Source organism: Odocoileus virginianus, chromosome 2, assembly GCF_023699985.2.
Source record: "Odocoileus virginianus isolate 20LAN1187 ecotype Illinois chromosome 2, Ovbor_1.2, whole genome shotgun sequence".
Lineage (NCBI taxonomy): Eukaryota > Metazoa > Chordata > Mammalia > Artiodactyla > Cervidae > Odocoileus > Odocoileus virginianus.
The window spans coordinates 27,116,358-27,140,679 of NC_069675.1; the positions used below are offsets into that span (position 1 = coordinate 27,116,358).

The 24,322-nt window shown below is 43.3% G+C and overlaps 1 protein-coding gene across 3 annotated transcripts in view; it reads left to right on the plus strand.

Moving 5' to 3' along the window:
- PRKCE (protein kinase C epsilon) overlaps positions 1–24,322 on the plus strand; it is a 534,046-nt gene that overhangs the window by 311,816 nt on the left and 197,908 nt on the right. The gene's annotated exons all lie outside the window — the stretch shown is intronic.

A 24,322-nucleotide genomic window follows, 5' to 3' on the forward strand; every position in this document is an offset into this window, starting at 1 on the left:
AGCCATTAGACCACCAATAGGAAGTCCCTATTTTCCTATTTTTAAAATAAAACTTCAATCCCTGGATCATGAAATTCCTCTGGAGAAGGAGATGGCAAGCCACTCTAGTATTCATGCCTGGAGAATCCCATGAACAGAGGAGCCTTGCGGGCTGCAGTCCATAAGATTGCAAAGAGTTGGACATGACTGAGGCAACTTATCACACACAGACCTAGGTTCAGATTGTGATCATTCTCTGGGGATAGGAACTCTGGCTGGGTAAGTGGGAAATAGCCTTCAAGGTCATCACCAGGCTTTCTTCTTGACTCTGCCCCAGTTTCTCCAGGGACCACCAGATGCCTGGTTTGATGATGCCCCCAGTCCAAGTGTCTAGTGAGCAATGGAGTAAAGAAGATTACTGCAAGCACATGGAGGGCTGAGAGAGATGCATACTGAGGGGGTGGGATGCAGATCAGCACAGTGTCTGCCCCATCTTCATGGTTCACACTCCGATTGGCCTCAAGGTGTCAGGTGTTCAGAGATGAGTAGCAGCTGAAGGGTAAGTGGGAGGACTGGCATTCCATAAATGCCTCTTGAGAACTCAGCTCCCCCAGTTTAATGTCCTCAGACTACCGGGCTAATTTTTTTGGTCTGTCTTTGCCCACTGGGTGGCCCAGATTGTCTGCCTGGGACCATGTTCACTTGGCCACCATAACAGAAGGCCCTAAATGGTGTCCCTTCTCTTCTGGTATCATCTACCCTTGGTCGTGATTTCAAATTATTCTGCAGTCCTTCCTCAACTAATACTCAGACAGTGGCTCTCACCTGTGTTCTCCAAACACTATCCTGTTGTCTGTGCTGTGTCAGTGGCACTAGATTCACCAGGGAGCTGATTGAAATTACAGGTTTATAAGGCTCGCTCAGTGGGATTGGGGAATGGTTCAGGATGCTATGGCTGTACCAGCTTCACAGGTCACTCCAGTAAGAATCCAGGTTTGGAGAACTACTCCTCTTTGTAACTTTAACCTAGGACTCTAGGAGGAAACCAGGTCATCTCGGAAACAGTTTCATGAAGACTGATCAGTAAGTAATGTTTCCAGTCACAGTCATCTCTTTAGATATTGGGTTGGCCGGAAATTTCATTTGGATTTTTCCTCTTATGGAACCTCGTATGGAAAAACCTGAAAGAATGTTTTAGTCAACCAAATATGTCCCTCTGCCTTGCAAGTCCTTGGGCTTCCATAAATCCTCCTTTACCCTGACTTCCTCACTGAAACTAGGTGATATTTATGTGTACATGATCTCCACACTTGAGCCACACCTCCCATGGTCCCAGAAGGATATAGCCTTTTTGTCATGGGACCCCCCCCGCCCGCCCCCCACTGACTTTGATTTTAATCACAAGATTTGTGCTTTCTTGCCCTTGGATTTAAAGGTCCTGCTCTCACCAGGGCCAGGCTAGACCGTGCAGCACCTAACACAACAGGGTGGGGGAGGCAGCTGAGGTAACACAATGCTGTGCTAGGGGCAGGTGTAGCCAAGGCCGAATACCTTGTGTAGTGTACAACCTGCATAACTGCACACAGCGAGCTTGGGCCTCCTACAGCTCATCCTCCACGTTTGTGCCACGCTGAATCAAAGCACTGACTGAGTGGTTCTAAGACCATAAAATTTGATAACCTCAGATGATCCAGACTCTTCAAAGAAGCCCCAAATCCTAAAATGCCAGAGCTGAAGGGAACTTTAGAAACCAGCTAGTCCGATGTTTCTGACACAGCAATAAGCAAGCTAAAGCCCAGAAAAGGAAAGAGACTCTATCAACGGCACAGAGCTGGCTGGTAGTGAGCAGAAGGAAGGACCTCCATGCTCAACCCACAGTGATTCTACTTATTTCATTGCACTGTGCAGCTCCTGGGCCTTTGCAAGCACAGGCAAGTCATCACTGCTCTGTGTATGCAAGTGGCTCAACACACAGAAGCACAGTAAAGTTTAAACACCCCTCCTTTTGCCGCACATATTCTGAAGGAGTATAGGCTACAGCAGAATTTATTATAACTCACCCCACGCCCCTTAAGGGTTCAAATTAAGGGAACATAAAACAACCTCTGTATCAAAATTGCTATGTTAAAATTTAGCTTTACCCAACAGTTGAATTAAGTACAATTATTAGCATTACCCAGGAAATTAAGTCACTCTTCAAAAGCACTCACCACAGGAGCACATAATGTACATTTAAAATTGGATTTGATCTGATGAAAATTCCACTGATACACAGCTTTCCAGGAACAGAACTTTTGTAGAAAACGTAAGAACACTGAAAGTGCTTTGTTTAAGCCATGCCCCACAACATGAAGGTTCAATTAGATAACCAGTTCCTGCTTCAAGGAGCTTATAAACTAACAGGACAAAACACAGTAGCCAAATAAACCTGTAGATTTCAGGATGAGAATTTGTTTTACTTGGGAAGCTGAATTCATCCTGAAAACTGGACAGGAAGATCAAGTCAGCTGTCTTTTTTTTTTTTTTTTTTTTGACATCTCTGAGTGATGTTTGAGAGGATGAAATTCTCAAATAATTGAGAGCTCCAAAATAACCCTCTGCTATCTCTCCTCAAACTTAAGCATTTACGTTCAGTTGCCTGGGAGAGACTCAGCTCTGATGCCTCTTTTTCCCCTTTGCTATGAGGTCCAACCTCATGTCTATTGAACACTTAGGTGATGTTCATATAACACCTGGAAAATCTCAGAAGCTGAAGGGACCTGAAAACACACAGCTATCCATGTAACATGGGAGAATCTGAGGCCAAGGCTAGCTAAATGACTCACCTGGGGTCATGTATATGGTTAGTGTCAACCAAGACTTTATTTTTTTATTATTTATTTTTATTTGGCTGTACAAGGTCTCAGTTGTGACATGCAGGATCTTCAATCTTTGTTGTGGCATGCAAACACTTGGTTGTGGCATGCAGGATCTAGTTTCTTGACCAGAGATCAAACCCGAGCCCCCTGCTTTGGGAGCATGGAGTCTTAGCCAATGGCCACCAGGAAAGTCCCCAGAACCAAGACTTTATCCTCCATCCCCAGGCTTTCAGTTCAGGGCACTTTTCAATTAGTAGGTAACATCTTTCCCTCTCCCTCCCTCCCCCGCCCTCTCTCTTCCTTACCTCCCTTCAATACCCAACTCTGAGTCGTGGCCCCAAAACAAACATTGAACCCAAACGCTCATTTAGTGTCACTGGCAGCTGCTGAGTCACATGCTTCTGGCTTGATCGGTGTCCCCCATGTCCCCCTGGGCCTCTCCTGATTTTTAATGGCCCCACTGCCTACCCTTACTATCAGTGCTTCTCCACTCTGGCTGCACGTTAGAATCCTCTGGTGGGCTTTAAAGTGCCAGTGCCTGGGCTCCACCCGCAGAGATTGTGAATCAGTTGCTGGGGTAAGCTATGAGCACTAGCAAATCTCGGGCTTCTCCAGGTTAGTCTGAGGGTGCGTGTCATTCAGGATTAGGTCTAGTTATTTTTGTGTACCTGCTGACCCTTATTTGCCAGCCGATATGGGTGTAGCATATTTAGGGAAGTGAATGGATTCCCTGTAGCTTTCTACTTTCCTAATAAGGCACAGAAGCTGCCCCACTCCTCCCCTGCAATCTTACCTAGTGCCTTTGCCTTTTTGGAAAAATGAAAGGGACATATTGAAATGCCATTTTCTGTAACTTTCAGTTTGGGGAATAGAACAAATCTCTTGGTTGTGGAAATGCTCTCATCACCAGATGCAGGTCAAGGAAAGGAAGAACACAGGCTTCTTTTGGGCCAAGAAGCCCAGATCTGGTTCACCAGTGGTTCTCAGCTTTGATTTCCAGTTTTGATCACCTGGGAAACTTAAAAAAAAAAAATCCCCCATGGAGGGCCAGTCCCCATTTAGATGGGAGTCTCTGAGGGTGGGGCCAAGGCTTCTATGTGTTTTAAAAGTGGAGGGCCCCAGGGTCTCTCTCTGGAAGAACATAGGAAGAAGCTAATCATATGGACTTCCCTGTATCTCAGAGGGTAAAGAATCTGCCTGTAATGCAGGAGACCCAGGTCCTATCTCTGGGTCAGGAAGGTTCCCTGGCAAAGGAAATGGCAACTCACTGCAATATTCTTGCCTAGAGAATTCCATGGACAGAGGAGCCTAGTGGGCTATAGTCCATGGGGTTGCGAAGAGTCAGACTCACCTGAGCAACTCACACACACAAAATCATGCATGAGGGCTTCTCCAAGGTCTTCAGCGCCCTCTCCTGGAGGTGAAGTGCATTGCCCACAGCCCCTCCAGCTCCTGGGAGAGCAGGGCTCAGTCCTTGGCACAATGGGTGCTCCAAGCATGGATGTGGAATTGCAGTGCCATTCTCCCTTTTGAATTTACATCCTTCACACGACCGTTCACCCTCCATTTACTCATTGGCCAGTCTCGTCCCTAGTCTTAGTCACCTACTCACAGGAGATACTTCCATGCTGACCCAGTGGTTCTGCCCCTAAAAGTTTCTATCAGAGCTTCAGGAGATGTGAAGGCTGCAGACTCCCTGAGAACGCGCTAAAGACAGCTTATGAGAATGTGTTGGCATTTATTATTTGTAGACTTTTTGATGGCCATTCTGAGATATTACTTATAGGTAGAATCAAAAAGATAACACAAATGAACCTATATACAAAACAGAAACAGACTCAGAAGTAGAAACCAAACTTATGCTTACCAAAGGGGAGAGGGAAGGAGAAATTAGGAGGATGGAATTAAAAGATACAAGCTACATCATGTAGGTAGACAACAAGGATTTACTCTACAGCACAGGGAATTATGCTCAATATCTTGTAGTTGCCTATAGTGGAATATAATCTGCCCCCCCAAAATCACTGCTGTATGCCTGAAACTAACATTGTAAATCAGTAATACTTCCAATTAAAAAATAGCCTTGGGAGCCTCCCTCCCTGGAACCGCCTGAGGCTGTCTTGATGAAAGGATGGTTCAGAGCACTGATGGATTAAAGAAGTCTCTGTTGCTCCTCTTTTCTCTGGGGCTATTTCCTATCTCTCAGTCCAGAATTCTCTGCTGATTCTGGTGACCCACAGGACCATAGATAGCTTTGGGCAGTCTTTGATTCTTAAAGTGCCCTCTCCTGATGACCCAGAGCGTCAGCATCACCTGGGAGTTTGTTATAAATGCATGGTCTCAGGTCTCAACCCAGAGCCCCTGAATAGAAACCTGGGTGGGGCCCAGAAACCTGTACTTTAACAAACCTCCCAGAATTCTGAGGCAGGCTATAGTTTGAGAACCACTGGCCTCGTGGTTTTGTTTTATATTCACTGGTATAGTAGCATTTGCGTGTCTATTTTATTTTGTCTACCTGCGCATAATACCTAAACGTGTACCTTTAGGCTATAACTAGAAAGGGCTGGACTTTGGCAAAATCATGAGCTTGGATGATGATCTTGTCAACTTTCCGAGCCTTTTCAATACTCCCTTCACTTTGAATGGGGCCTCAGAGGGTCATGGGGTCTTCCTGTAGCCCCAGTGATTCCGGTCAGGGACAAAAACAGTTCTTCAACACACCCACACACATGACTCTGTGATATTCTTGAATAGAGTCTATATATCCAAATGAAATGAAGGCTGATGGTGTCCTTATCACTAAAAATTCAATACAGAGTCAAAAGAATTTAAATGTCAGTTGGAATATTTCTGAAGAAAAAAATAATTTTCTTATCAATATTGCATTTTCCATTTGTGGTTTACCATAAACTAAGCAAAGAACAAATAATGAAATGTAACTTGAGACTCGGAATATGATGGCAGTAACCCAGCATGGTGTTCTTCTTGCATCACTGTTCTGCAGGATTAAAAGACTAATTAAATTGGCCTATCTAATTTAAACACAGGCATGCATGAAAATTGGAAACATCTGTGGAGGGGGTCTATTAACTCAAGATGCTTGGCCAAAGACTTCTAGAAGAAAACAATGTATAGAATTCATTTCATTATTGTTAAAAAAAAAAAAGGAAGAAAAGAATGCAATCCTTATTTTAATGTGCTGTTATGAAAGGAATTGAGTACAGTGGAAACAGTTACACATCAAGAAATGCATGTATTTACTGTGCTATTGTGGGTCCTTTAGGGATTGTTAAATTGTCTAGAACCCGGGATGGATTTATTTTATGAAAACACATTTTAATAACCTTGTATGCAAAGAAAGAATTTACAAGGATTTTGAGCTATAAGCAGATGAATTGCAACGTGTTTAATACCACATTGCTTCTCTTGCCTGCTGAGGTTGATACCTCAGCGTTTCATTCAATTAATCATAGTTTGAACTAGGCAGTAGAGGTGTTGGAGGTGATAGGTGGGGAGATGGATTCAAGAGAAATCTTAAGAGCTTCTATAGCAGTGTAGTTGAGGGAACAATGAGAACAGAACATCAAACACTCAAAGAGTGTAATTAAATGTTTAATGGATGAATATCAAATTGAATGGTAAAGACCCCAAGTCCTAAGATGCTGCTCTGATAAGGAAAATTTCATGGAAGATTTAGATCTATAAGGGTGGGAAAGATTGAGATTAGAAGAGGGGAGAAAGCTCTTCCTAGGCAGGAGGGCTGATGAAAGGAGAAGCTTGGGAGGAATAAGTGTGACTTCTTTGGGGGGAGGGGGGGCAGTCAGGAGATCCACCTGGTTCCGGGTGGTCAGAGCAGGGAAGGCAGAAACAGAGGACCTGGTTTTTACTTGACACCCCAGCTTTCTTTAGACTAATGTTTGCAATCTGTTCTGCTCACCTGAGGTCTCAGTTGTGAAGGCTGGTTAAATGCTTCAGGCAGATGTGTGTTTTAAACCATCCTCAAGGCAGTTCTTTGTAGCTTTAGTAGCTGTTGACACAGGGCTGAAGCTATCATAAATCTTTCCTAATTACTCCCCTCTGCCCCGCCACTTTTTTTTTTATAAATTAAGGTATTGTGTGCATATGTGCTAAGTCGCTTCAGTCATGTCTGACTATTTGCGACCCCTTGGACTATACCCTGCCAGGCTCCTTTGTCCATGGGATTTTTCAGGCAGAAATACTGGAGTGGGTTGCCATTATGTACAGTAAGATTTGCTTGTTCTAGTGTATAGTTTTGTGGGTTTTGACAAATACGTAAGTCGGGTAACCTCTACCATGATCACAATATAGAACAGTTTCACCACCTTCCAAAGTTCTCACATTATCTTCCCATTTCATAGTGAAATTTTTTGATCACTGCCCTCCCCACCCCCCACTCCCCAAAGCACCTGGCAATCACTGATCCCTTTTCGGCGCCTATAGTTTTGCCCTTTCTAGAATGTCATTTGAATGGGACATACAGTATTTAGCCTTTTGGGCTTGACTTTTTTTTTTTCCTTTAGCATGTTATGTCTGAGATTCATTCATGTTGATGATTGTATCAATAATTCCTTCCTTTGCTGAATAAAATTCCACTGTATGGATGTAAACCAATTTGTTTACTCATCCCCCAGTTCAAGTACTTATGGATTATTTCCAGTTTTTGATGATTACAAACAAAGCTGCTAAAGATATTTGAATATAGGTTTTTGTGTGAGTATAAGTTTTCATTTCATTTGAGTAGATACCTAGGGATGGGACTGCTGGATTGTACATGGTAAGCATATATTTGATTTTATAAGAAACTGCAGTATTTTCCATAGTGGAGAGACTATTTTGTTTTCACACCAGTAATGAAAGTTCCAGTTAGTTTGCATCCTCAGCAGCTCTTGATATTTTCAAGTTTTATGTTATTGTTGTTGTTATTTTAATGTTTTGTCATTCTAACAGGAATGTCGTGGTTTCACTGTGGTTTTAATTTCCATTTTCCTAAAACTAATGTTCAGCATCTTTTCATGCTTAATTATTATCCATATATCTTTTTTGGTGAGCTGTCTTTCAAATATTTGGCTCATTTAAAAAAATTGGTTTGTTTTCTTATAAATGAGTTTTGAGAGTTCTATAAATTCTAGATGTTAGTGCTTTACCAGCTATGTATTTTGCAAATATTTTCCTCATTTTGTGACTTATCTTTTTATTCTATTAACAATGTCTTTTAAATAGCAGTTATTAATCTTGATGTTCAGTTTATCCATCTTTTATGAATTGTACTTTCAGTCGTAACCAATAAAGCTCTATCTAACTTCGAGGTCATGAAAATTTTCTCCAATGTTTAGGTTTCACATGTTTTTCTATTATCTATTCTGAGTTAATTTTTGTACAAGATGCAAGGTATGAAGTGTATTAGTCACTAAGTTGTGTCTGACTCTTTGAGACTCCATGGACTATAGCCCGCCAGACTCCTCTGCCCATGGAATTCTCCAGGCAAGAAAACTGGAAGCCATTCCCTTCTGCAGGGGATCTTCCTGACCCAGAGATCAAACTTGGGTCTCCTGCATTGCAGGCAGATTCTTTATCATCTGAACCACCCGAGAAGCCCCAAACTTATTTTTTGCATATGGATATTCAATTATTCCAGCATCATTTGTTGAAAAGACTATAATTTCTCCTTTGAGTTGCCTTTCTCCCTTGTTGAAAATCAATTTTAGATATATATGTGGGCTGATTTCTGGATTCTATTCTGGTCCATTGATCGAGCTGTCTGTTTTTTTGTTGTAATGGTTGAAGTGATGGTCTTTCTAGTTTTTTCTACATCCTAAGCCAGGCCCTAATTTATTTTGAAAAAACAAATGTATCACTCTTAGTTGATTCAGTTAAGGGATAATGTGGTCCAGACTGTCCTCAGAATTTGGTCCTGGATCAGCAACATTAGGATCACCTGTGAACTTGTTAGAAATGAAATTCTCAGCCTTGTTGAATTAGAAACTGGAAATAGGTCAAGTAGTGTATGTTTCATCAAGTCCTCCAAACATTTCTGGTGCATGGTGGAGTTTGAAACTGCAAAGGTGAAGACTTCAACATTTAAGTTGTTTAGAAGAAAATTGTGATGGAATTGTGTTAATGGACTTAATTTGGGGTCTTCTGTTTTCTAATTCAGATTTGATAAGAAACTGTGGCTATTTTCTGACAATGACCATTGACTGGCTATTATCTGAAAGAGAGAAGGACCTTTCTTCCATTTATTCTGGCCTTTAAAACATTTTTCTGAACTCCTTTGCCATCATACTTCAACATCAAACTCCTCCCCTTGAGGAATGAGAAGCCATTTCTGATACCTAGAGAGCCTTCTCTGGTAGCTCAGCCGGTAAACAATCCACCTGCCATGCAGAATACTCCGGTTCAATTCCTGAGTTGGAAAGATCCCCTGGAGAAGGGATAGGCTACCTACTCCAGTATTCATGGGCTTCCTAGGTGGCTCAGATAGTAAAGAATCCACCTGCAATATGGGAGACCTGGGTTCGAGCCTGAGTTGGGAAGATCCCCTGCAGAAGGAATAGCAACCTACTCCAGTATTCTTGTCTGGAGAATCCTCATGGACAGAGGAGCCTGGCGGGCTACAGCCCTGGGATTGTAAAGAGTTGGACACGACTGAGTGACTGAGCACAGAGCGGATTTCAAGCAGAGCATCAACGTGAGAGAGTGCCGAGTCAGGAGTCTAGTGGGTGTACAATTCAGGTTGTAGGTTGAGAATCAACCAGAAGTTCTAATTAATGATTTACCAAGTTGCAGGTCACCGTCACCCAGAAATCAAATGGCTGTCCTCTTGAGCTGCAAATAAGGGGGGGGGGGGCGGGGAGGCTATTGTAAGAGCTTATAAAAAGCCCCAACCTTCCCCAGTGCCAGAACAAAATTGTTGCTCTGTTCTACCCATTCGGCAGCAGATGCAATAAGAGCTCTGGACAGAGTAGCTCCAGAATAAAGGAAGGATGCCTTGGCTCTTCAACACTGCAGTCTTTTTTTCTCAGGAAGGTGATTTGAAGGAGCCAAAGGTATAATGTTACAGCATCATTTTAGTCGTCCTACCTTAAACGCACAAACTATTTTAGCTTCTCACTTCTAATTTTCTAGGTTTGGTTTGGGCCTTTGCCTACTGCTCTCTTTGGAGACAGTGGATAATGTTTATTTAAAAAAAAAAAAAACAGCAGCATTAATTTTCATCTTTGTAGCTTCAGGAGTGAAGAGGGGACTGACCTGAAGAAGAGGAAAAAGTGACTTTTCCTTCAAGGCCCAGTGTTCCTGCTGACCACAAGCTGGCTTGGGGCAGGTTTAGGGAACACCTTGACCTAAAGCTTTCTTCCCTGGTTGGCTTGAGCAGATAGAAACTTTTTGTTCTGGGAGGTTGTGGCCTATGTGACAAGTATATCTGTTTTTGCATCATACCTCGTGTCTCCTCCTGCCTTTCACGGTTCTGTAGGAAATGGCTGGAAGTGATACAAATGAGCAAAGTGTGGGTTATGGTTGCATTCCTGTCACTCCCCTGAGCTCCCCCGGCATGTGTGCTGTGTGATGAGAGTGCTACATCTCTATGAGTTTACATTTTCTGCTGCTTTGCCAGACGTCTGGTTTCCAAAACAACTTTCAGAACTTCTCATCAAACCCTACATTCACTTGAAAGAAATGGGCCTCTCTCCTTCCAGCCTGCTATTAATTTTTTCACACAGTTTTTTCATTTACAGCATTAGAGGAGCAAAGTTCATTTTTTAAGAAAATCTATAAACTACTTGTTAGACTTATAATAGAAACAGCATGCTTGAATTTCTCGAGTGTTTTTTTTTTTTTTTTCCCAGTTTCTATATAGGAAGAAAAGGGTAGAGAATGGTCATTTTGTGTTCTTTAATGTAGGTAGTATGGTGGAGAAGCAGTGAACTTTGAAGGAAGATAATCCTTGGTACAAAATCAAGTTCTACCACTTAGTAAGATGTATCCCTGGGTGAGTCACCTAGATTTATTTAGCCCCAGTTTCCTCATTTGCATAATGGGGAGAATAATACCAATCTTATAGGCTGCCTTCAAGAAGCAAAGACATGTTTTAATCACAGACTGTATGGTAAATGATACCTATTATTTTATTACTAAATTTGTTTACAAATGGAATTTGTCTCTTACTTTAGAATCTAAAATTTCCAAAATTTATCTCCTAACACCACTCTTCCTTTAGAATCTAAAATTTCCAAAATTTATCTCCTAACACCACTCTTCCTGCAGGTTCTACATGATTTTTTCCTACCTTCCCATTACAACCTCTCAAAAAGAATCTGAAATTCATCCACACTAAACTCATAATGGCCCTCCCAGAGGATCTGTGTTTTAACAGGGCTTAAAGCCTCAAGCTTAAGAGAAAAACTGACACAGTGGAGCTCAAAGTAGCAGGGTTCATTTGCTTTTTAGGACTCCACTATCTCTGAATTCCCAGCTCTCAGGAGCCAGGTCAGCCTAACTCACTTTTTCATAGGCGCTGGGATCCATGTGATCATGCTTTTAATATAACCAGTGTTTGTTTTCCTTTGTCCCTCTCCAGAGGAGGGATAAATGTATAACTCAGAGGCTTGGTACCTAGCACCCTGGAGGCGCTTAGTAAATATTGCCCAAGTGAATGAACAATTGTCACAGTGAAAACATTTTCCTTCCAACGTTTACCCTAAGTCTCTTCCTGCTTGGTTTATCTATTACCTCCTGAATTATAGATATCTATTGCTGAGTAACAAATTATCCTAAATTTAGCAGCTTAAGACAATAAGAAATAGTGTTATCCCATACTGTTCTGTGGGCTAGGAATTCAGGAGCAGCTTTAGCCCGATGGTTCTAACCCATAGTCTGTTGTGCGGTTGCAGTCGGGATTGTTGGCTAGGGCTCTGGCCAACCGAAAAAGCTCAGCTGGGGCTGGAGGACACAATTCCAAGATGGCTGACAGTCATGGCTCGTGAGTCATGACAGAGGAGGTCTGTTGACTGACGGAGGAGGTCTCTCCCAGTCAGTTTCCACCAAAATGGACCCCTCCATCAGGCTGCTTGTATGCCAGGACACAGAAGCTGGCTTTCCAAGAGAGAGCCAAGAGTGAGCAAGGTGGAACTTCAGTGTCTTTTATGACCTAGCCTCAGCAGTCCCCCTTTGTCATTTCTGCAAAGCCTCTTTAGTTCCACGACTCAGCGGGGCAACTCCAGTCATTGTAGGAGGGGCCTGCACAGAGCTGTGAGTCCCAGGAGGCTCGGACCCTGAGGGTCATCTTGGAGACTGGCCGCCACACCTCTCATTCAATCCTTTCTCTTTTTCTCCCAGAAAATGAAGTTTCAAGTTTTTCCTCAGAAGAATTTCACTTCTCTTCTCGTGGACATCTCACACCTCTAACTGGGGATAGCCAGGCTCACAAGCATGGCTAAGATGTGACAGAGATGTGCTTTGGCCAGAGCAGTGCTCATCCACTACTCAGGATTCTTGAGACTCTTAAGACTGTGGTAGATCTTAACCTTAGCTTAACCTTTGTTGACTAGCCCTGTTAACACTTAAACCAAGACCTCCTAAAAGGGCAAGCAGGTAACTGCACTGTGTTCAGGGCCCAGATTTCCAGATTAGGAAAGTGCTCTCTTTTGTAAGTAAAGACATGGCTCTGGACTGCCCTGAGGTCGTAAGGTATAGGATGGGAGCTGGGTTTTTCAGAGAGAAATTGACTTATAGTAGCTGTAAGTATCAATACTTCTTCACGAGAGTCCTGGTGACCAAGAATGTATATCTGCAAGAAGCTTGCTGAGATTCAAGACAGGGTCTGTGACTGGTAATATTTCCCTCTGGACAGAGGTAACTTACTCACTTGGGGAATTTGATCTCCTCTTGTACTTCATTAGCACTAAGACCCAAGCTGACTGGATCTCCCTTAAGCATTTGAGGCCTTAGAATATTTTCTTAGTCTCATTAAACTGGAAATTAAAAAAAAATTTCCCTTGCCCCTACTCCATCTTTTGTTCTTGATGGTTTTAATTTTCTGTGTATAGGAGTTTCTAGATATGAGACTCCAAATTTAGCAGATGTCTCTGTTGTTTTATAGGGCTATTAGAAATACATCTTCCTTCTCACATAGTGGCTATTCTTTCCACAATGTTCTCCTATCACTATAAATGACAACTTACGGAGAGACAGGAGTTTCCAAGGCCCTAAGAAGCAATCCTGGGGATGTCATTGGTTTTTCCAGACTGCAGTGTCCCCTGTATTGAAAGAGATGCCAGCAGCAGGGGGTGGGTCACACCATGTGTGTGTGTATGTGTGTGTGTATGTAATCAGAGCCTGTGAGCCTTGAAGGGGCACAGGGCTGGATTCTGGCTTTGTTTTCAGTTATTGAAAACATTATTGTTTTTGATCCCCTTATCCCTCTTTCTACATACAGAGTTGTGATCACTATCTCAGTGGAACATAAAACTTGTCAGAAAAAGTTTAAGCAGGCTTTTGAAGCCAAGTGGAAAGATATAAGTTCCATGGACACTACGGTCTTGATTGTTGTTTACTCGCTAAGTCATGTCTGACTCTTTGCAACCCCATGGATTGCGCACGCCAGGCTTCCCTGCCCTTCACTATCTCCTGGAGTTTGCTCTAACTCATGTCCATTGAGTCAATGATGCCATCCAACCATCTTATCCTCTGTCATCCCCTTCTCCTCCTGCCCTCAATCTTTTGCAGCATGAGGGATTTTTCCAATGAGTCGGCTCGTTGCATCAGGTGGCCAAAGTATTGGAGCTTCAGCATCAGCCCTTTCAATGACTATTCAGAGTTGATTTTATTTAGGATTGATTGGTTTGATCTTGTGGCTGCCCAAGGCCTAATAGCCCTGATAGCTGTTTCTATAGGATGATCCAGGGCTTTTTTAACCTCTGGTAAGCTTCCTAAGGAAGGTGCATCCCCCCAGTACCCTCCTCTGGAAACTAGCTGGGAGGGAGGGTGGAAGGAAGGTGACCTTGCTTCTTGGTCAGTGTGGAGGAAGGGATGCATAGAGTAAGACAAACCCATCTGCTTTCTGGGAAGGTGTGGAGTTCATTTGTCCAATCACCAGCCTGGACTTCATGACTTAATAATCATCGTTACTTCTTTTTATCTTCTTTCGCCAGCTCCTTTGCCTTAACAAGTCTTTCATTGCCTGTTTTTTGTTTTTTTTTTTTTCCTTTTATCTTCTGACTCCCTGAAACTTGTCTTCTTTCTCAGGTAGTCTGATAAATACCCATCTGGCCATCTTCCTTGGAATCCTGCTCAGGACTTAAGATCTCTCTGGGAAAGGCTATGGTTTTTCTTTTTAATTTTAACTTTAAAGTATTAGCAACAGTATGGAACTACCTTAGGAAACAGACAAGTTTGGGGAAAATAAACAGGTGAGTTCGTTGTGGTAATTTGGGTAACTGTGCACATACTTCATTTTGAGGAGGTCTATGGAGGCTGGGATGAGATGGTAAAGGGACCACTTGATATTAAAGGGTGATTTTTTGCTCACGCACCACCCTTATGGCAGAGAGTGAAGAGGAACTAAAAAGCCTCTTGATGAAAGTGAAAGAGGAGAGTGTAAAGGTTGGCTTAAAGCTCAACATTCAGAAAACTAAGATCATGGCATCTGGTCCCATCACCTCATAGCAAATAGATGGGGAGACAGTGGAAACAGTGTCAGACTTTATTTTTGGGGGCTTCCAAAATCACTGCAGATGGTGATTGCAGCCATGAGATTAAAAGATACTTACTCCTTGGAAGGAAAGTTATGACCAACCTAGATAGCATATTAAAAAGCAGAGACATTACTTTGCCAACAAAGGTCCAACTAGTCAAGGCTATGGTTTTTCCAGTGGTGATATATGGATGTGAGAGTTGGACTGTGAAGAAAGCTGAGCGCCGAAAAATTGATGCTTTTGAACTGTGGTGTTGGAGAAGACTCTTGAGAGTCCCTTGGACTGCAAGGAGATCCAACCAGTCCATCCTGAAGGAGATCAGTCCTGGGTGTTCATTGGAAGGACTGATGCTGAAGCTGAAACTCCAATACTTTGGCCACCTCATGTGAAGAGTTGACTCATTGGAAAAGACCCTGATGCTGGGAGGGATTGGGGACAGGAGCAAGAGGGGACGACAGAGGATGAGATGGCTGGATGGCATCACCGACTCTATGGGCATGAGTTTGAGTAAACTCCGGGAGTTGGTGATGGACAGGGAGGCCTGGCGTGCTGCAATTCATGGGGTCGCAAAGAGTCAGACACGACTGAGCGACTGAACTGAACTGAACTTTTGCTCACTCTGCTCGAAACTTTCTGAATCCTGCCTGCCACTGATTGGATGTTGTGGAACAGCTGATAGCAATAGCACTGATGGGTGTGGGTTTTCAGTAAAAAATCCCATACCTTTTTGGCCTCCATGCCTTGGCATTAAGAGGCTTGTACTGTATTTGGAAAGGGGGTTGCCAACCTTCACTGGGCATTGACACTCCCCCTTCTTCATGCTGGGAATGGACAGACATCCTGCTGACTTCTGCCTTTGCTCTCCCACAGGCATTTTTTAATAGAGCATTTTAGAAACATGAACCATGGACATGACCTCATGGACATGAGGTCCTCGGGGCTCAGGTGCCCAGTAATTCAGCAACGGCTCAGTTTGCTGTGATATGAATCACAGGACCATCACTGGCACCAGCGAGGACTCTGGCCCCACCCTTGGCTGGTGCCCCACTTGGCTGATTTCCCGGGATGAGAAGGCTCTTTGAGCATTTAGCAGGTCTGCCTGAAGGGATTTTGCTCTGCGGCTTTTCTCCTGGCAAGCAGTAACTTTCCCTGGGTCCGAGAAGCATGTGGTAGTTCCAGTGTAACTCCAATGTTTAATTTTGAATGGCTGGAGAAGGGAGGGAATGAATAAATGCTGAGAGGCAGGAAGCAAGGAGACTTCCTACTTGAGGATGATCATTGTTCTCCAGTGGTTCTCCGTGTCCCCATGTATGTCAGAGCCTGGGTGGTGGGATTGGGGGCTGCCCTCCCCTTTTCTCCCTGAGGGGCCTTCCCTCAGTGACCATCCGACTGTCCTACCACCCCTGTGTTTGACCTCAGTTTACCCTAGTTCTACTCCCTCTAGCCTGTCAAGTGTCCAAATTTGTCACTTTTTTTTCCCCTAACAAAGCATAAACTAGCTTATGCTTTATTTTAAATAAGTGGACAGAGCTTATGCCCTGCCATGAATACAGAACAGGTCATTCGGAAAGGAAAGATGAGAAAGAAGAAAGCGATTTGTAGTAAATTTGAGATGCTCATCTTGAAATGCCACCAGCTCTCCTCTGATTAGATTACACACAGAATAACGTATGTGGACAATTCCAAACCTCTTCTCCTAGACGTTTCTGCTTCACATCGTGTGGCTTTCTGGGAAGACATAGATAGTTCAGACTAATCTCTCTCGGGGAATTAATTGCCGTTTCCTCTTTCCTGTTTTGAACAGAAATTTTCTTTAATGTATTGTGTGAGTACAACATGTAGAACGTAGCCTTTGGTATCACATAAATATTTACTTAATCGTTAAAACTCACTGTCATGTAGCATTTATTTCAACTTGAAAATATTATAAGCTGTTTTCCTCATGGAAAATAAAATGAAAAGGCACTGCTCCTTTGATTTTCAGTGCCTAGGTTTTTTTCATTTTGTTTTGTTTCCGTTGATCTTGCATTTTTCACAGCAAGTCCATAAAGTTAAGCCAGAGATTTATTGAGTAAATTCCTCAGATACTGAGTGGGAAAAATTCCATCTAGTCTCTTCAGGGGCTTTCCCCACTCCCAGTCATAACCACTGTTGTCTGGACAATGACGGCAATTCCTTGCTTTGTTAGTGGAGACCCACCTATTAGTGGAGACCCACCTGTTAAGGATCAAATCCAAAATATCTGAGAAGAATAATTTAGAGAGTGGCTATGGACCATCCACTGTGTCTAAGAGTCTGTGCCCAGAATACTGCCCGGCATCCAATATCCACCTAATAAACATTTTTTAGAATGTACAATTTTTAACGTTTCAGAAAGTCTTGATGTGTTTTTCTGTTTATGTTCTTTGAGGATATTTATCCTTTTCTCTTTCTCATTTTATATAGATATACACTATAGACATGTTTCTTAGTTCTCTTTTTCTACATATTGTTTCTTGGTGGACTTGGCATGTCTGCTTTTTGAAACCACTGCGTTAAATTCCATTATATGTGTGCCTTGTGAATTAATCAGTCCCCTTTGACTCTCTCTAGTTGAGGGCAGGATGAGTGTGTGGAGAGGTGAATGGGCAGCAGCCAGCAGGAGACTTCCATACACAAAGCTGGGTTCTGGGGACTCAAGCTATTCTGCCATCCTTGTGAAATATGGGTGGATGCGTCAGGATGGGAATTCTTGAACTTGACACTCACTTTTAGCTGTGTGACCTTCAACAAATCACTTAACCTCTTGAGCTCTTGGTTTCTTCATCTGTAAGTTGAGGATAGTAGCACCTCATGATGTCAGATGTGAGTTGCGTACTTGCGTATCTTGTGTATATGTCATAATACCTCGTGTATTTTTAATAGCACCTTATGGATGTATAACAGTATTTACATATAAAATAGCAACTCATGGATATAAAATACTTAGAATGGTGCTCACCATGTGATAGGAGCCCATACATGGTAGCTGTTATTTTTCAGCTTCTGAATCATCCAAGATTTGACAGTTATTTAGATAAGACTATCAGGATGTTTGACTTGTTTTCTTTGTGTTGTGAAATAATCTGCCTTGAAAACTGGATTCACTCTTTGCTTGGCTTCCAACACAAGCCTTCTGAGGATGTTCCCAGCCTTTTCTCAAACTGGTCACATTTCTTACTGCTCTTGTCCTAGAGCTGAGTCAGTGTTTTTACCCAGCCCAGTCTTCCCAGGACTACTCCACTCTGGAGGTGGAGTGTGCTCCTCCAGAGCCCCTGATGTGCAGGGTGGGAGAAGACAGGGCCGACCCCCTTTTATTCACAGTGGCGGGGCTGAACTATCTGGAGACAGTCGGACCCCAGCCAGGGGAGGTTTTGTAGTGGGGTGGATGAGAGTATTCCACTTTCCCTCAATCAGGAAATGTTGTATTGGCACCTGGGGGAGAGAACATGCCAGCCTGGTGTTTAGACAGAGTTGTTGCAGTACTGCTTCCTGATGGATAAGATGCCTGAAGAGATTAAATGACTTGTTCTAGATTATAACACAAGTCTGGGGTAAAAGCAACATTTGTCCCATCTCCCAGCACCTAGTTCAACCACAGTGGTAGAAAGAGAAGATCAAAAGAAGGAGGCGAGAAGAGATCAAGAAGACCACCCATGGCACACTTCCTTGTGGAGAAGACCCCTATGCACGCTCAAAATCAAGAGTAGGTGATTGATTGAGGGATCACCTGCAGTGAGGAATGACGGTGGTGCCCAGAGGTGGCCAGCCAAGCATATTGGTCCTTCTGACTGGTCCAGGCTCCAAGGGCAGGGGTCTTGGGCGAGCTGGAACTTTGGGCTTGGCAGTCCTTTTTACACATGCCCTCGAAGGAAGTGCCAGCATATGGGGATTCATAACCATCAGCCTATTAGGAATTCCCTGCTAGAGGCTTTCAAAGAGCACTGAGTCTAAGGATGCCCGTGACCTTGAGTGAGAGAGGGAGCTCAGTCCTGTTGTTTGAGCCCCCTTTTTGTGCAGGAGCACATGAGATGAGGCGAGGGAGGTGGTGATGAAGCAGTGGGACCTTCAATAATCAGACAGACCAGAAGAGGTAGCAGAGGGTTTGGTGCCAGGGGCTGCCTCTCCCTGTGATTGTGAGTGTCCTTCTGGCCTAGACTGCGAAGTCTCAGCCCAAGGAAAAGGGGCCGGGTGAGGCTGATCAGCAGAGCAAGAACTGTGAGGTGTGGGTTCTCTGTGCTTCTTCTGCCACTTGCCTGCAGCCTGTCAGAGATTCTTCTGAGCTTTGGAGCTGTAAGATACTCATTGGTATAGAAGACCCTAGGAATTTGAGCTTATAGGCAAACCGAAGCCAGCATAAAACACTCTTGGAATGTTGTTAGACATTAAGCTTACCGAATATCTCATAGCTGCTTCACAGGCTGTCTCCTTAGCTTCATGCCTTTGTGAATTCTTGTTGTTATATCTGAGCAGCCAAGATCTTCATTTACACAGAAAGTTTCACAAGAGTTATCCAACTTTGTGTTGGCCTCTCCCTGACTTGGGTCATCCCTTCTGCTGTGTGGTAGACGCAGCCATAAAACAAAAGATTTGTGTAGGCAGAAAGGAAAGGGAGCGAAGGAAAGGAAAACCAGTGCCGGTTTTGCCTTGTGGGCTGTGGCAAATGAGCCATCACCCTCGGTGGGTATGGCTGAGTACATCCAGTGAAGTGATGTGAAGAGCATGCTTCAGAGCAAGTCACAGATGTGGGGGCAAGTGGGGTGACCCAGCTCAGAGCCACAGGCAACTGGGGAAGCTGATAAAATGTATCTTGTCTCTCCTGATCTCCAGGCCAACATCTGGTGCCCTTTCCTCCTCATTCATGCTATGTAGTCCCCCACTCCTGCAACATGAGTGACCCTTCCCTTACCTAATGCTTTAGGTGGAAAGAACTGCTATTAAAAATGATTAAAGGACTTCTCTGGGAGTCTAGTTGTTACGACTCCAGGCTTCCAATGCAGGGGGTGTAGTTTGATCCTTGGTTGGGGAACTGAGATCAGGTATGCTATGCACTATAGCCAAAAAGAAACAGTGTATTAAAAATGTCATTAAAGAGCATTAGAGAACATTTTTCAAATATACAAATACATAATCCCACCATCCTAGTATAACACAATAATTCTTTTATGTTACCTTCAACCTGTAGATATGTTTTGTGTTTCTGGGCCTCCTGTTTTCACAGTTTTGAATCACATCTCCCCATGTGCCTACCTAGTCTTCTCTCAACATTTTAAAATTTATGTAGATGTAGTATAATTCATTAGACCATTCTTCTGATGTGAGACTATCAAGTTATTTGTTTGAAGGCTGATTAGACATGCCTTGGGGAACATGTATAAGTTATAAGTGTATAACTTTTAGTTTCTGTTGAATTATTGACTTAGAGTTACTAAGGAATTGCCTAATCAGAGGATATGAATCTTTTTGTGATGTTTGCCATGTACTGTAATATTGCTTCTGAAAATATTATGCGACATTGCCTCTAGCAGTGAATGAATAAATCAGTTTCATAGCAGCCTTCCGAACAGCTGATAATACCATTTAAAAGCAAATTTGTTTCTTTATTAGGCATTAAATGGTATGTCAGTGGTAGGTCAAGATAGCTCTGCATTTTAAGAATTCCTAGTAAGAGTGAATATTTTATATTTCTCCTCCTATAAATTTTATATTTATGTCATTTACACACTTATCTATAGCTAAAGGTTTATTGATATGTACATCTCCGTGGTATGTTTGCCATTGAATTGGAAACTAATCAAATGGGAACAAACAAATCCAGGCTGTAGAATGTTCCATAAGACAACATCCTATATTTTCCATAACTTTGTCATAAGAAGGGAATAAGTCAAGAAAATTGTTCTAGATTAGGAGATTAAAGAAACATGGCAAGCAGATAGCTTCCTTGAGCTCTGACTAGCTCCTAGATTAAACATTTAAAAACAACAGCAATAAAGGACATTTAGGGACAATCGGGTTTTCCATGTGGCGCTAGTGATAAAGAACACACCTGCCAATGCAGGAGATATAATCGATCCCTGGGTCTGGAAGATCCCCTGGAGGAGGGCATAACAACCCACTCCAGTATTCTTGCCTGTATAGTCCCATGGCCAGAGGAGCCTGGCAGGCTACGGTCCAGAGGGTTGCAAAGAGTTGGACACAACTGAAGTGACTTAGCATACACACACATACAGGGGACAATCAGGGAGATTTAAATATGAACTGTCTATTGGATAGTTATATCAATGTTAAATTTCTTGACTTTGATATTGTGATTATGTCAGAGAATGTTTTTATTCTTAGGAGATAAACCCTGAAGTACTTAGGGGTGAAGTGTTGATTCAAATGGTTCAGCAAAACTATATATCATACATTCATCTTATATAATAATATATTGCTACTAATATAATTATAACATAATCATGTCATAATATAATTATGTTAATGACCCTAACATATCATGCTGTATTATATATGAATATATAACAAATTATGCATGATATTTGATTTATATTGCTATTATATTGTACACACAAATGTATATATATACTTACATTTATAAATTTATTCTTTCACTCTCACACCATGTACTCTCTCTTACCCACACAGGTGCCTGTGCTCCTGCATGCATATGCCATGCATTACCCCCTACCCCATGGAAGCTGCATTTTAATAGAGACCCTTCACATCAGGGGAAATGCTGAAGGTGATCCATTTCTAGCAGTTTCTCTAGGCTCAACAAGGAGATTCTATGGGACTGAGGAGCCTTGTGGCTCCCCTGTCCAGAGGTGTGTGGAAGGCAGGTGTTATCATCAGCCAGGAGTCCCATCCCCTTTCTCCTGCAGCCTCGTGTGCAAACCTCCTTGGAACACGAAGTTTATTTACCTGTTCCTTCTGTTGCCTTTAGTCTCCCCACATACTGAACAGAGAAGCTGACTTTTAACAGGCCATGCACAATGTGCTCTGGGGCAGGAGAACAGAACGTTTTGGAGAAGTTAGATCAGATGGACCCTGCCTTAGCATGGGGTTATCCTTGGCTCTCTTTCTAACCTGCACCCAAGACCCTTCCATCCCCCCACCCCCTTCAAATTTTAATCAGCTTTTCTCACAGCATCAGTGCACCCCACAAACAGGTTTTCAAAAGTAAGTGGGGTTTGGCAGAAACCAATGCAATTCTGTAAAGCAATTATTCTTCAATTAAAGAATAAGTAAATTTTGAAAAAGCAAGTAGAGTTAAGTTAACTGGCTGCTGCATTTATCTATTAAATCAGTTAAACACAGTTTAGAACGTCCAGTTTGGTTGCTGTGGTCATTTCTATAAAAAGTTGAGAAATAAGGCCCTCGGGGACCCCTATGACCCCCCATATGGCAGCACTTCCTTGAGAAAACTAGAGTAAACGCCTCACCATTTTGACTGAAAACACAATTTCCAGAGTCAAGACGACTAGAAAATCTGAGAAATTTGTAAATCAAATTGCGTCTTAAACACGTTAGAGCTTACTGTTGATATATATTCCATGGTAAAGCCTTCTGTGAAAGAATTTGAAGGATGCTTTTGTACAAAGAGAATTCCCATCCCCTGGCCTGAGCTACCCAAGGTTGAGTTTGGGGGGTTTGGATTTTTTGTCAATCAGGTTTGTAGCAACTAAGGGCTATTGAAAAGATTTGTTTTTTAAAATACCACGTTTTTCCAGCTTATACAAATAGAATTTCCTAAATATACTGAAAAGTATGAAGCAGAAATGAAAGTCACCTCTAATTTCACACCTGAGTGATGATTGTCATATTTATGCATGTGTGTGCATATGTAGACATCTCTAGTTAGAAGCAAAACCTTTCCTTGCAAATTTGCTCAGCTGGGTCTTACCGCCTAGGTTGTAGAAAGTAGGAGGTGGTGTGGACTTTCTATACCCAGAAGGTAATCACTGTCAGAGACTTTGTGAAACAATAGGCACCAAGTAAAAAGGAAACCCCTGCAGGTTGGCGGGTATGAAGCAGGAGGTCCACAGGCAGACCCCCTTCCGGGTCACCAAGGGGCAATCCTGAGAGCACAGCCTGGGAGGCCTGTGGGCAGCCTCCAGTCAGCAGTTCTGCACATTTGCCTGGAGGCTGCTTCCCTCTAAAAGCGCACACTGGACATTTGCTCCCCATTGTTCTTTTCCTCCTTCAGTTTGATGTTCTGTCCACCCCTACCCTCTCTGGGCTGACAAGATGCTCTTGGGTTAAACAGATGTTTGACTGACACATGTGACCACGGCAGAGAAACTTGTGTTCAGAGAGGCCCCTGAGAAGCAGAGCTCATTCCCCTCAGGACTAACACTGTCAGGCTGGGATGATGGGCGCTGGCTGGTGCAAGGGGGCTGTTGAGGGGATGGAGCCTTCCCCGTGTATTTTCACCCACCTTTCAGGGCTGCTTGAGAGTGTCAAGAGCCTGGCAGGAGACCATAGCCTGCCTTCTCTGTGCTAGGGGAAGCCTCAGGCAGCCCAGCTCTTCCCTAAAGAGAGCCACCAGGTGAGAGCTTTGGAGACTTGCCGTGGGGAGAGTGGGCTGTCTCTCAGAGCAGCAGGTGGCCAGTGGACCCGGGACCTCTCTCTCCCTCTCTGCTATAGAATCTGGGCTCCACCACTGTGTGTGTGTTAGTCACTCAGTTGTGTCCGACTCTTTGCCACCCCACGAACTGTAGCCTGCCAGGCTTCTCTGTCCATGGAATTCTCCAGGCAAGAACACTAGAGTGGGTTGCCATTGCCCTCTCTAGGGCTCTACCACTAGATAGCTGTATTAACAGAAAAGGTTACTTGAACTCTTCATTCTTCAGTTTGCAAATCCAAGACATGGGGGTAATAGTGGTACCCTTCAGTTGGGGTTGTAATGCTTCAATGAGTTATTGCACATAATGCATTTAGCATGGCACCCACCAGAGTGCATAGATAGCTAAGGTGGCTCAGATGGTAAAGAATCTGCCTGCAATGTGGGAAACCCAGGTTTGATCCCTGGGTCAGGAAGATCCCCTGGAGAAGGAAATAGCAACCTTCTCCAGTATTCTTGCCTGGAGAATCCCATGGACAGAGGAGCCTGGTGGGCTACAGTCCGTGGGGGTCACAAAGAGTTGGACACAACTGAGTGACTAACACTTAACCAGAGTGTAAGCCCTTGACAGACATTAGCTAGCATTGTCACTGTGTTAGTCTGCTCAGGCTTTAACAAAATACCATAGAATACAGGCTTAGGCAGCAGAAAGTTACTTTTCACAGTTCTGGAGGCTGAAAGTTTGAAATCAAGATCTTTGTGTTCTGGTGAGGACTCTCTGCTTGGCTGGTTTACAACTGCCTTCTCATTGTATCCTGTCATGGCAGAGAGCAGGCTGGCTCAGGTCTTTTCCTCTTCTTTTAAGAGCACTAATTCCATTATGAGGGCACATCCGCATGCCTGTATTTAATCGTTATTACCTCCTAAAGGCCCCCCAACTATCACACTGGGGATTAGGGCATTAATGTATGTATTGGGGTGTGTGGTGGCACATTCAGTACTTAATGGTCATTATTATTTTTACTGTCCCTTTGCAGGGTGTTCTTAGGTTTGGGGCAGGCTTTGAAAGGGAGGGAAGGAAGAAGTGGGGAAGATCTTTCTGTCTCCAGTAGGTCTTAAAGCCCATGGTGGTGGGTCTTGAGCCTTCTGGAAACTGTCTGCTTTCACAGTGTTCTATTTCCCTCTCCTTTTAA